This window comes from Eurosta solidaginis, chromosome 4 (assembly GCF_040869045.1).
Source record: "Eurosta solidaginis isolate ZX-2024a chromosome 4, ASM4086904v1, whole genome shotgun sequence".
NCBI classification, from domain to species: Eukaryota; Metazoa; Arthropoda; class Insecta; order Diptera; family Tephritidae; genus Eurosta; species Eurosta solidaginis.
The window spans coordinates 121,773,862-121,787,091 of NC_090322.1; the positions used below are offsets into that span (position 1 = coordinate 121,773,862).

At 44.8% G+C, this 13,230-nt stretch overlaps 1 protein-coding gene across 8 annotated transcripts in view; it reads left to right on the plus strand.

Moving 5' to 3' along the window:
• The first annotated feature begins 2,006 nt into the window (after positions 1-2,006).
• ewg (DNA-binding protein Ewg) overlaps positions 2,007-13,230 on the plus strand; it is a 78,391-nt gene continuing 67,167 nt past the window's right edge. The window contains exon 1 of one of the 8 annotated variants that reach the window (XM_067782717.1): positions 2,007-2,318. The gene's annotated coding sequence lies outside the window, so the exon portion shown is untranslated. The remainder of the gene's footprint in view (positions 2,319-13,230) is intronic. The other 7 variants (XM_067782719.1, XM_067782711.1, XM_067782714.1 and 4 more) reach the window with 7 other exon arrangements.

A 13,230-nucleotide genomic window follows, 5' to 3' on the forward strand; every position in this document is an offset into this window, starting at 1 on the left:
TTTACTTTCATTTTAAATTAAATTCATTCTGATAATTCTTGCCGACACAATTCCTCTTTAGTACTTTGGTGTATGATCCTCTGTGGGTGCTCCATGGAGTACTACGGTGAAAGTACTTTGGAAAGTACTCTCTTGTATGTACTCTATGGAATACTCATAAACAAAGCGAGAGTGGGATCACCTACTCCTCTCCTAGGACATCGCAATGTTAATTGGAGCACATTTTTTGTATGAATACAGATTAGTTTTGGAACACTTCTATACTCCTAAAGGAGTAGGAATTGTGTCGGAAAGAATTATCGAAGTGAATTTAATTTAAAATAAAAGTAAATGAAGAGCGGCAATACTACTTTTATATTTTATACTACGAATATTCTTATGTTATTTAGCATTTGCGTGAATAAAGAAACTAATATAATACGCATACGTGAATAAACAAACTAATATAATATGTATACATAAAACCAGTGCGCTGTTGCATTTTATCAGAGTTGCCAAAGTAAAATTTTATTATTAGATATTTGCATACAATATTTTACTTTTGGCAACTCTGTTCGATCGTCATCGTGTCGTTAAAAAACGAGCTGATGGTGGTCCGCAAACGCATTGCACAGGAGTATTGTTAGAGTACTCCAACATGAAGAAAATGGAACACGTAATCCATAAATTTTTGCAGGGTATTTATGGAGTACTCGCGTTTTTTGAAGGGGAGTGAAGAAATATCTCTTCATGAAGAAACATCGCTATTGGCGAAATGCTGCGAGAGGGGATTGTCATTCAAAAGAATCGAATGAGGGAAAATCGCCAATCACTGATATATCTGTGGCAAGTTGAAAAAACTACTTAATTCGAGTTAGGATAATGGCGATATATAGACCTTTATGTGGAAAGCTAGCCACAATAAACCATTGTAACTTCCTATATTTTGTAGCAGCCATTTGGCGCTAGGGCTATGAGTAAGTAACATGGAGATCTGTAAACGATTTCTGTTATGAAGTCAGAATATCACTTTTGTCCTAACTCGAATTAGGTCGTTTTTTTCAAATTGCCACATATATTTGGATAGCAATTAGTGATGAACGATATTTCACTATCGGTTATTGCATCGCAGCTATCACTGATATATTTGGATAGCAATACCTCCCTGCAAAAATTGTTGGATTAAGTGTTCCATTTTCTTCATGTTGGAGTAACCTAACAATACTCCTTTGCAATACGTTTGCGGACCACCATCAGCCGATCATTGCTCGATATGATGACGATCGAACAGAGTCGCCAAAAGTAAAATATTGCATACAAATAACTGATAATAAAATTTTACTATGGCAACTCTGATAAAATGCAACCGCGCACTGGTTTTATGTATACATACTAAAGTATGTTTAGAGAAATATTAGTTTCTTTATTCACGCAAATGCTAAATAACATAAGAATATTCGTAGTAAAAAATATAAAAGTTGTATTGCCCCTCTTCATTTACCTTCATTTTAAATTAAATTCACTCCAATAATTCTTTCCGACACAATTCCTCTTTAGTACTTTGGCATATGATCCTCTGTGGGTGCTCCATGGAGTACTACAGTGAAAGTACTTTGGAAAGTACTCTCACGTATGTACTCTATGGAATACTCATAAACAAAGCGAGAGCGGGATCACTCCCACTCCCATACTCCTCTCCTAGGACATCGCAATGTTAATTGGAGCACATTTTTTGTATGAATACAGATTAGTATTGGAATACTCCTATACTCCGAAAGGAGTATTCCTTGCATCATTTATGGAGTACTCGCGTTTTTTGAAGGGCTATCACTATAGCGATTTTTTATTTGAGAGGATGTAATCACCGATAGTGAAATATCGTTCCATCACTAATATCCGGCCTAAATATTCCACCAAATTATATTGAGGAATTTTTGTGTTGTCAATTAAACACATCTGATTTGTGTCTAACAAGAATTTATTGCGTTGGGCAACACTATGTCTGTATTCTGTATGTACCTCCCGCCTACACCTTGTCTTATCAGTAAATACACAAACAAAAGCAGCAACAATAATAGAAATAAATACAGCCCCATCGTTTGCCTTGCTGTGGCGTATTTTTATGGGGTTCGTTTTGTCGTGTATTCGGATAATTTTCTGAATAAAAATTTTCATCTGCTCGGAAATGTTGGTTTTTCTCGTGGAATAGTGGAAAAATTTATGTGAATTGTGCCAAATTGGTTGAAAGTGTGAAGAATAATGTGAACGCGATGCAATGCAGTGACTTGAAGTGCGATAAGTTAAAGTCCCAAAATATTGTCAGCAAAATTTACACGCAGGTGCGTATATTGCACGCAGACGTGATAGAAGTTTAGGTTTTCTTGCTCTGCTCGAACAGAAATGGGAGAAAAAAGAAAAACCTATATACATACATATATGTATCTAGTATAGCCAAAAAAACTACAAGGTTTAAAGAATTCGTTGTTGGCAATTAGCGTACGCTAGCAAACGTGAATATTAAAATCTTAGCATGTAATATTTTTAGTTTCCTAAATCTTCACATTGAGAATATATGTATTTAAGTGCATATGTATGGCTACGGCTTTTTCGGAATCTGACTACCTCCCACCGCTCGCCGAGCAACCCATTAAGAACAAATACGATTCGATGTGATGCATATCTTTCTGGTTAGATAACCGATTACACTTGATGAGAACTCCAATTGGAATCTATTTTGCCTTCATTTGATAACGATTTTTGTTGACTGCAGAAGGATTTATAAAATGTTATATCTAATTAGCAGCATTTTTAATTAGCACAAATTGTTTTCTCTTCTGATTTTCGTTGCTGTTCTGGTGGCCGTTTTTGCGAGACTGTCAACGATGGCTTGGAGGCGCAGTATTGTGAGCATTATGTATATTTGGTCCGGCGCGGCACGGTTTTGTGCTTCTGCGAATGTCCGGAATCAATGCATGCTCAATGGAGATTAGTCATGGTTTCTATTGGAGTTGATGTGAATGTAGCAATCAAATCAAATCTTGCCTACATTCATTGTTTATTACATAGAAATGTACTGACATAGTGTATATTTAAAAAAACCTACCAATACGTTTGTCACGTTAGAAGCTCTGGTAATTGTTTGCTTTAGCTCCCAACTGCTAAAACTCGTCCAAAAATATCAGGAGAGGTGTCAATAGACGCACTTTGCACCCAGGATCACGAATCCGAAGGCGTTCTGGGCAAAAATGCTATGGATCCCACCCCCATTTTCGGAGCGCTCCGGGGCCATTTTTCGGTTTTTTGAAAATAACTTTTGACAGAAATAAAATTTTGAATTTCCGCTCTCGGATTCGTAGTCAGGTTTTAGCAGTTGTGAGCTAAAGTAAACAATTACCGAAGTTCTACAACTCATATTCATACAACTTATAAGTTTAAAGTGCATGCTTTATAAAACACGATTATTTTTTAAATTGCAGTGATCTAGTTTATGAATGCATGAACACACACATATACCTACATAATAGAGAAGTGACGGATATCTCTCCCTCTATATATTCCGAAACCCCCAGCGGGTTGGGGGGCTTACCATATACCCGCGGTAGGTATGCCTGTCGTTAGAGGCGACTAATATATCAAATTGATTCAAGGGTTTGCCAGCGCAATATATAACTTCTCCAACTCAATTGACAGCCTCACATACCCGTGGCGAATACTGTTTTATTAACAGCCGAGGCTCTGTCGACCCCGAACTCCTGATGGATCTAGGCGGTGGGATGGCGGGATGGCCTAGAAGGTTTCATGTGTTCATAGCAAATCGTTCCTTTATGGTGCTTGTTACCGGAACGTACCGGATCTGCATCCGGCAAAGGACCACCAACATCGATAACACTCCCCAAAGCCTTCGGGGAGTATCCTTATCGCTACAACCACAACAACATACATATATTCGGAACTCAGATGAATTGATGTTTTTTCTAATGTTCTCTCAAAATCAAAATATGTGCATAGGTTCTCAGATCTAGTTTAAGTTAAGCGTCTTCAGAGGATCAGGAACAGTCGCATTCCCTTCAAAATTAAATTGAAATTTAAATTAATTGCTCCAGGTCAACAACATGACTGCACGATAACGACTACAGGCCCTGGCCACCACATTAATGAGCTATGAAATAAAATAAACGACTGTCTACCCAATTTCCCTAGTTTCTTCACATCGTGAAACCTGACATTGTCACCGACCAAATCATCGGAGACCTTACAACACAAAACAAATGTCGACTATATTGGATATCCACGTTGATAGGATTACTCTACTGACTGTCTTCATCAAAAATACTGGGCCGCTTGCATGCTACGTGTCCCCGATTTGGTCGCCGAGCCTAAAGGTTTCTCATTGGCCTGTCAAAACATCGCTCTCAAAACTGTTACGGGTTGTCTTCTTATGTACCCAGAAAACCATTTACTTAGTGAGGGGACAGAACTCCCCATAAGGGCGAGAAATGAAATGCCGAAAAAGAGTTTCTGCTGAATACCCAGAAACCTGGGCATCCAAACAGCCATCTGATTGAAGAGGCCCTGCCTTCCAGGAACCTAAGAAATCATCACCGCAAGCATTATGGGGAAATACGACACCTGAGAACTTAGCTGTATGATGAAAAAGAGAACAAAAAGGTCCTCAGAGAAATCCACTTAAACGCATCGGACCACTATACCAGGAATCGCCCGGCGAACCCTTTGCATGAAGTCAAATACCCCAAATTTGCAGTAGAGGAAAGCAATCTCCCCAGGGAGATGCGCGTTACTCTCGCTCTACTTCGATCTGGATACTATAACAGGTTAAACATTTACCCATCCATAATCAACCGTTGTAGCGTGTCCCCCACATGACACCAACCATCTTTTCGATTGCAATGTGGAACCAACGCCTCTAACACTCCTTTCTCCGTGGACCACCCAAGTTACCTTGGTCTCCCGTAAGAGTATATTGATGACAACTTGTGAGTGTAAACTGCTTCAATCATATAAACAACAACAACAAACATCTCGCAAGCGATTGATATCACCACTTTTGGAGCTGATCGCCTGTGCAATATATACATGATACATTAATATTTGTAACAGTATTTACCTCACCTACATTGAAAATTGGGTTAAAGAAGCTTAAAATTTGTACAACTGTTGGAATCCCTTCCATTCGGTAGGTGTACCAGCTGTGCGATATCCGAATTTAGCATTTTGGTTAACTTAAGGGTTAATTTCACGCAAAAACATGTTTTCTCGCTAAGGCTGCAGCTTAAGCTGGAGAAGAATTGGCCGCTTGTTGTTGTTGTTGTAGCGATAAGGACTCCCCGAAGGCCGAGTTGATGGTCCTTTGTCGGATGCAGATCCTGTACGTTCCGGTACCAAGCCCGACCATCTCGGGAACGATTTGTTATTACCACATGTGAACTTGTTGTTGTTGTTGTTGTTGTAGCAATGCTTCGCCCCACCTAATAGCCGCGACCGATCACAAATTGTCATCAATATCCTCTAACGGGAGTCCAAGGAAACTTGCCGTTTCAACAAGGGTGGACCATAAGGAAAGGGGTGTTAGATGCGTTGGTTCCACATTACAATTAAAGAGATGGTTGGTGTCATGTAGGGACACATTGCAAGCGGGGTATACATTTTGTATGTCGGGGTTGATTCTGGATAGGTAAGAGTTTAACCTGTTACAGTATCCAGAACGAAGTTGAGCAAGAGTGACACGCGTTTCCCTGGGGTATCCGCGAGTTTTGGATACTTTTCTTTAAGTACTGGATTCACCGGGCAATTTCCGGCATAAAGGTCCGACGCCTGTTTATGGAGTTCACCAAGGACCTGCTTGTATTTTTTCGCTTCATACGGCTGGGTTCTCAGGTGCCGTATTTCCTCAAAATGCTTACGGAGATGACATGGTTGACCGTATCGAAAGCTTTTGATAGGTCTAGCGCTACGAGTACTGTTCTATGGTGGGGGTATTGACTTAAACCGCAATTTATCTGGGATCTGGGTGCTAGTGGCATTTAGCGCGGTGGTAGTGCTATGGAGTTTTCTGAAGCCATGCTGATGAGGGGCTAGCTGCAAATTTGCTTGGAAATAAGGGAGCAAAATGGCTTCAAGCGTCTTTGCCACTGGCGATAGGAGAGATATCGGACGATACGACTCACCTATGTTAGCTGGTTTCCCAGGCTTTAGTAGCGGGACCAACTTGGCCATTTTCCATTTCTCAGGTATGACAAAGGTGGAAAGAGACAGATTGAAGACATGCGCTAAATATTTGAAACCCTCTTTCCCTAGGCTTTTAAGCATCGGCATGGCTATGCCGTCTGGGCCCACTGCTTTGATGGTTTAGCACGACCAATGGCGTCCTCAACCTCTTTAGCGGTGATGGTGATTGGTGACGCGCTGAATTTGTGTTTATGTGCGTGTCTATTGGCTCTCCGTCTATCTTTGTCGACCGTAGGATGCATTATATATTGTCGGCAGAAAGCGCTCGCGCATTTTTTCGCGTCCGACAGCACTTTGTCGCCAAAGGCGATGGAAACTTTGTCTTGTGCTTAGTCGGATTCGATAGGGACTTTACGGTGGACCAAAGTTTACCCACACCGATAGAGAGGTTACAACCTCTTAGGTGCTCCTCCCATTTCGCCCGCTTGTGTTCATCCACAAGCAATCTGATGCGTTGGTTTATATCCCTTATTTGGGGGTCGCCTGGATCAAGCTGTCTTATAAGGTCACGTTCTCTCGCTAAGTTTGCGGCCTCCGCCGGGAAGTGGGGCCGGATTTCGGGAATTCTCCCGGCGGGAATGAAATGTGGCGAGGCGGATTTAATGACCTTACGGAAGGCACGCTCCCCTTGGCGGGCATCAGTCGGGATAGGGAGGGCAGCAAAGCGGCTGTCTGTAAAGGATTTATATTCTTCCCACTTTCCTTTTTTGAAGTTTATGAAAGTGCGGTTTTCAGTGACGATGAAGTCGGCGGTACGCTCAAGCGACATAAGTATGGGCAGGTGGTCGAATGCCAATGTTACCATCGGCTGTCAGTTGACGCAGTTTACGAGTTCTGCGCTCACGATAGAGATATCTGGCGAGCTGTGACAGCTTCCTATCATACGTGTGGGGGCGTCTCCGTTTATTGTGCAGAACGTCGTTTCTTCTATTTGATCCGCCAACATCTCACCCCTACTGTCCGCCCGCAAGTTTGAATGCAATAGATCATGATGGGCATTGAAATCACCTAGGATAATGGGATTGTTGCCAGTGAGTAAGGCCCTGATATTAGGGCGGTATCCACTGGTACAACAGGTGGCAGGAGGGATGTAGATGTTGATGATTTCTAGGTTTGCATCGCCTGACCGGACAGATAGGCCTTGACGTTCTAAGACATTGTCCCTGCGGTCGATGCCAGGATCAAATATATAATATTGCACAGAGTGGTGTATGATGAACGCGAGACCGCCTCCATTTCCGCTCTCGCGGTCTTTCCTGTGGACGTCATACCCAGAGCAGGTCTGCAATGTAGATCTTGCTGTGAGTTTAGTCTCTTGAATCGCAGCAATGCGGATGTTGTGCCGCTTCATGAAATCGACTATCTCCGTGATCTTCCCAGTTAGTCCATTACAGTTTAACTGCAGGATTCTGAAGTGCATAAGGGGAGACGTCGCCACTCTGGGGGAGACGTCGCCACTCTGGGGGTAAGTGACGGGTGACTACGCCTGGGTTGTGGAAGGCCAGGACGTAATTGCTGTTGTGGCCCTGGGACTGGGCGTCCTGGGGCAAGCATTGGGGTACCCGGATGATTTGGGTTTGCGACCTGGCAACATGGCGCGATGAAACCCGTCGGGGGGTTGCCGTCGCGGAGACCAGAACATCTGGGAAAGTGGCACCACCCAAGGCAGGAGCTGCATTGGGCGGATGTCGCAAACCTATATATTCTGTGCTGGCAGACGGTGCAAACGGACGTAGGGACTAAGAGTCTGTTTCCCTGACCTGCACGATTGCTGCCGGAAAAGAGGGGGGAGAAGACGGGGGCAGGGGCTGATGCTCAGCATTGCTACCACCTCTACTACGAAGGTAGTAGTTATGAGTGGTATCAGCTGTTTGAGTTGTTGGCGCCGTAGGGCGCGAGCAGCAGCGGGTACTTGTTGTGGCTTGCTGAGCAGCGGGGTTGCTGGAAGGTAGTGGCGGGGGGGGGGGGGGGGGCGCTAAGGCGTAGACTACGGGACGCCCTTGGGCGTGAACAGCAAGGAGCCACAAAAGATTTATAAAAGTTACGTGGACGTCGGGTTTTGGGATCAAGCCCAGAACAACCTGTCCGATGCAACCATCCCTTGCACGAGACACACTGAACAGAGTATGACCGTCCTAAAAAGATTCTTTTCCGGCAGATGCAGCAAAACCATTTCTCAGGACCGGGGTCAGGAGACGGACCCGGATTGGGTTCGATGCCTTCCCGGAGTAAGAGAATATGGAGCAGTCCTGCTGCAAGGAGCTGCTGGGAGGATGACTATTTGTGGGAGGGACGAAACAAATTAGATGGGGTCACATTGAAATGACAGTCCTTGGTCGGGAAAAACCCCGAGTCGCTCCGGTACATAGAACCGACTGCCTTGGGAAGCGCGGCGGTGCTGGTTCATCAATCGGATGTCTGTTGGGATGCTCAGGTTTCTGGGTATTCAACAGGAACTGTTTGGTCAGCATCTCATTTCTCTCCCTGATGGGGAGTATTCTCGCCTCATTATGCAGATGGTGTTCTGGGGACATAGGAAGGCAGCCCGTGGCGATTCTGAGAGCAGTATTTTGGCAGGCCTGTAGTTTCCTCCAGTGGGTAATTTTTAGGCTTGGCGACCATATGGGTGACGCGTAGCACGTAATCGGCTGGCTAATTGCTTTGTATGTAGTCATGAGCGTTTCTTTATCTTTTCCCCAGGTACTGCCAGCGAGGGATTTGAGGATTTTGTTACGGCTCTGAATTCTCGGAACAATTGCGGTTGCGTGCTCACCAATATGTGGATCCTGATCAAACGTCACACCCAAGATTTTGGGGTGTAAGACAGTCGGTAGCGTAGTACCATCGACGTGATGTTCAAAATGGTCGACATTTGGGACGTCCATGTTGTAAATAAGGTCGCGGAAGATTTAGTCGGTGATAATGCCAGGTTTCGCGAGGCGAAAAAACTGGAGAGATCAGGGAGGTAGCCGTTTATTTTATTGCATAGCGCATCGATCTTTGGGTCTGGGCCTGTGGCCATTATTGTGCAGTCATCGGCGTAGGAAACGATTGTGACTCCTTCCGGTGGTGAAGGTAGCTTAGATATGTAGAAATTAAACAAAAGTGGGGATAGGACACCACCCTGTGGCACCCCTTGTTTAATTCTCCTTGGTTTTGAGGTTTCGTTTCTAAATTGCACCGATGCCTGCCGACCACCCAGATAATTTGCGGTCCACCTTTTAAGACATGGGGGAAGGGTAGACCCTTCCAGGTCTTACAGTAACGAGCCATGGTTGATCGTATCAAAAGCTTTTGATAGGTCTAGCGCTACCTTCGATGAGCTTTGCAACAAAATAAACGGCTACCTCCCTGATATCTCCAGTTTTTTCGCCTCGCGAAACCTGGCATTATCACCGACTAAATCATCGCGACCTTATTTACAACATGGACGTCCCAAATGTCGACCATTTTGAACATCCACGTCAATAGCACTACGCTGCCGACTTTCTTACACCCCAAAATCTTGGGTGTGACGTTCGATCAGGATCTACACTTTGGTGAGCATGCAGCCGCAATTGTACCGAAAATCCAGAGCCGTAATAAAATCCTCAAATCTCTTGCTGACAGTACTTAGGGAAAAGATAAAGAAACGCTCATTACCACTTACAAAGCAATTGGCCAGCCGATTGCATGCTACGCGTCCCCGATATGGTCGCCAAGCCTAAAAACTACTCACTGGAAGAACCTACAGGACTGCCAAAATACTGCCCTCAGAACCACCATGGGTTTTTTTCTTATGTCCCCAGAACACTACATAATGTGGCGAGAATACTCCCCATCGGGGAGAGAAATGAAATGCTAACCAAACAGTTCCTGTTGAATACCCAGAAACCTGGGCATCCCAACATACATATGATTGATGAGCCAATACCGCTCAGGGGCTTAAGGAGTGATCTTCTTAAGCATTATGCCGAAATACGGCACATGAGAACATAGCCGTATGAAGCCAAAAAACACAAGCAGGTCCTCAGTGAACTCCACAAACAGGCGTCGGACCTCTATGTCGGAAATTGCCCGGTGAATCCTGTACTCAAAGAACAATAGCCTTAACTTGCAGAACGCACACTCCCTAGGGAAACGCGAGTCACTCTAGCTCAACTTCGATCGGGATACTGTAACAGGTTAAACTCTTGCCTATCCAGTATCAACCCCGACATACAAAATATATGCCCTGCTTGCGATGTGTCCCCACATGACACCAACCATCTCTTCAATTGTTCTCTCTGTTCAGTGTGTCTCGTGCAAGGGATGGTTGCATCGGACAGGTTGTTCTGGGCTTGATCCCAGAACCCGACGTCCACGTAGGTAGGTAGGTAGGTTGAACTGGCCGGTCCATGAGGACCTCACATAGACTGATTGAGTCCGTAGTGTTACCAGAAGTTTGTTTTAACGACCAAACTGAAAAACCCTATCAAAAACCAGGACCTATGTTATAAAATAACTCCGTCCTCTTGCAAATACTAGAAGCTTCCTAGGACTTAAGCCACTTGCTGCTTCTAGATCTGACAGCTGTATCACTCCTAATAGCTGGAGTCTTAGCCTGGCAAGTGCAGGGCACGAGCACAGAACGTGCTCGATCGTTTCCTCCTCCAACCCGCACTTCCTACACCTGCTATCACTGACCAAGCCTAATTTAAAGGCATGCGACGCCAGAAGGCAGTGTCCAGTCAGAATACCCGTCATGAGTCTACAGTCCTCTCTTTTTAATGATAGAAGCAACTGTGTTAGTCTAAGGTTGTAAGACCTACACATAATCTTCGACACTTTACAGCCCCGCGCTTGAACCCACGCCTTTTCTGCTTGGTCGATCATGTGCACCTCTCGCATTCGCTTAATCTCGCCCAATCTAATTGGGACGTCTACGGAGCAAGCTTCAAGGCATGCGCCCTTTTTAGCTAATTCGTCCGCTTTTTCATTCCCATCTATTCCCATATGCCCTGGGACCCAATATAGATGTATGCTTCTCCCTGTCCCGATTATCTCCAGAGACTGCTTACACTCTAACACGCATTTAGATGCTGTGCTATGCGAGATTATTGCCTTAATTGCTGCTTGACTGTCAATATAAAAGTTAACACGGTTGCAGCTTAAGCTATTCTCTTCCAGGGTTTCTACTGCTTTGGTTACGGCTAATATTTCCGCTTGGAAAACGCTACAGTAATCCGGCAGCCTGTAGGATCTGCTTAATTCCGGATCAGCGCAGTATACCGCAGACCCTACTCCTTCCACTATTTTGGAACCATCGGTGTACACATGTATCGCCTCGTCCGCCATTTGCGCACCCTTGCGCCAACAGTCCACCTCTATTGTGGCCTTAAGATCTCCCTCAAAGTGCAGGTAGGGAATCATGTAGTCTGTTCGTCTTGTGACTGAGGACGCTATACTACTATGGCCATATGGTCGGCGCTCAAGCTGCCCCGAAACATCGAGCCTGGTTGCGGTCGTTAACGCTTTGTTCTTTGCTACCAGGTCTACAGGTGGAATGTGCAAAATGGCATACAGTGCAGCCGTCGGGGTTGTTTTCAGGGCTCCCGTAATGCAAAGCATCGATAGTCTGCATACCCCCTCTAATTTTTTGAGGTATGTTGTTTTTTGTGTGGCTTTCCACCAAACAAGAACTCCATAGTATAGAATAGGGCTTACAATCGCTGTAAAAACCCAATGAGAAAGAGAGGGCGATAGGCCCCACGTACACCCCAGCATTCTTTTACATGCATAGAGTGCCGTTGAGGCCTTCTTGACCCTCTCCTCCAAGTTGAGCTTCCATGACAGCTTACTGTCTAGGATGATTCCTAGATATTTTGTGCAAGGTTTCTCCTGTAAGGTCACCGCTCCTAACTTAGGCCTGGTCCAATTTGGGACCATGTACCTCTTTGTAAACAAGACCATATCCGTCTTCTCCGCATTGACTTTCAGCCCGACATTAGATGCCCAGGTATGAATATCCCGAAGCGCCCGATCCATCAAAGAACTAATCGTTGGAAGGCATTTTCCACTTATGACAATTGCAACGTCATCTGCGTAAGCCGTAAGTTTTACGGGTCCCTCATCGAATTGCCTGAGCAGTTGGTTGATGACCAGTGTCCACAGCAGAGGTGATAGCACCCCTCCCTGCGGCGTGCCCCTGTCCACTGATTTCGTGGCCTCGTACAATCCCCATTGTGATGTAATCTTTCTGCAATTTAACATGCAGCCGATCCATCTGATTAAGGCAGGATGTACTTTAATGTAATTAAGACCATCCATAATCGCCCATTTTGCAACATTATTGAAAGCCCCGGCAATGTCCAAGAAGACTCCTAGAGCATACTCCTTATATTCCAGGGATTTCTCTATGCTTATTACCACCCTATGCAATGCGGTGTCTACCGACTTGCCTTTGGTGTACGCATGCTGTGTTGTGGAGAGCAGCTTTTCATCCACGTTGGACTTTATGTACACATCTATCAGCCTCTCAAAGGTTTTGAGCAGAAATGATGTTAAGCTAATGGGTCTATAGTCTTTGGGATACACGTGACCGATTTCCCCGCCTTTGGTAGAAAAGCTACACGAGCAGTTCTCCAAGAGTGCGGTACATGATTCAGTCTTATGCACCCATCGAATATTATTTTAAGCCATTCCACGACCGCCCTACTTGAGACTTGTAGCATGGCCGGGAATATACCATCTGGGCCCGGCGATTTAAACTTAGAAAACGTCTTCACTGCCCACTCGATCTTGGTATCGGTCACCAAGCCCGGCACCACTAGCTCCGTGATCGAAGTGTGAGTGATGTCTGCTGGTTCTTCTAAACCGTCTCCCGATGGGAAATGTGTATCAAGAAGCACCTCAAGAGATTCCTCACTATCACGTGACCATTCCCCGTTCTCTTTCTTTATTAGTCCCTGGACTATGTTTCCCTTTGCTAGGACTTTTTTCAACCGTGCTGTTTCACTGGAGCACTCTATGTCCGTACAGAAACTT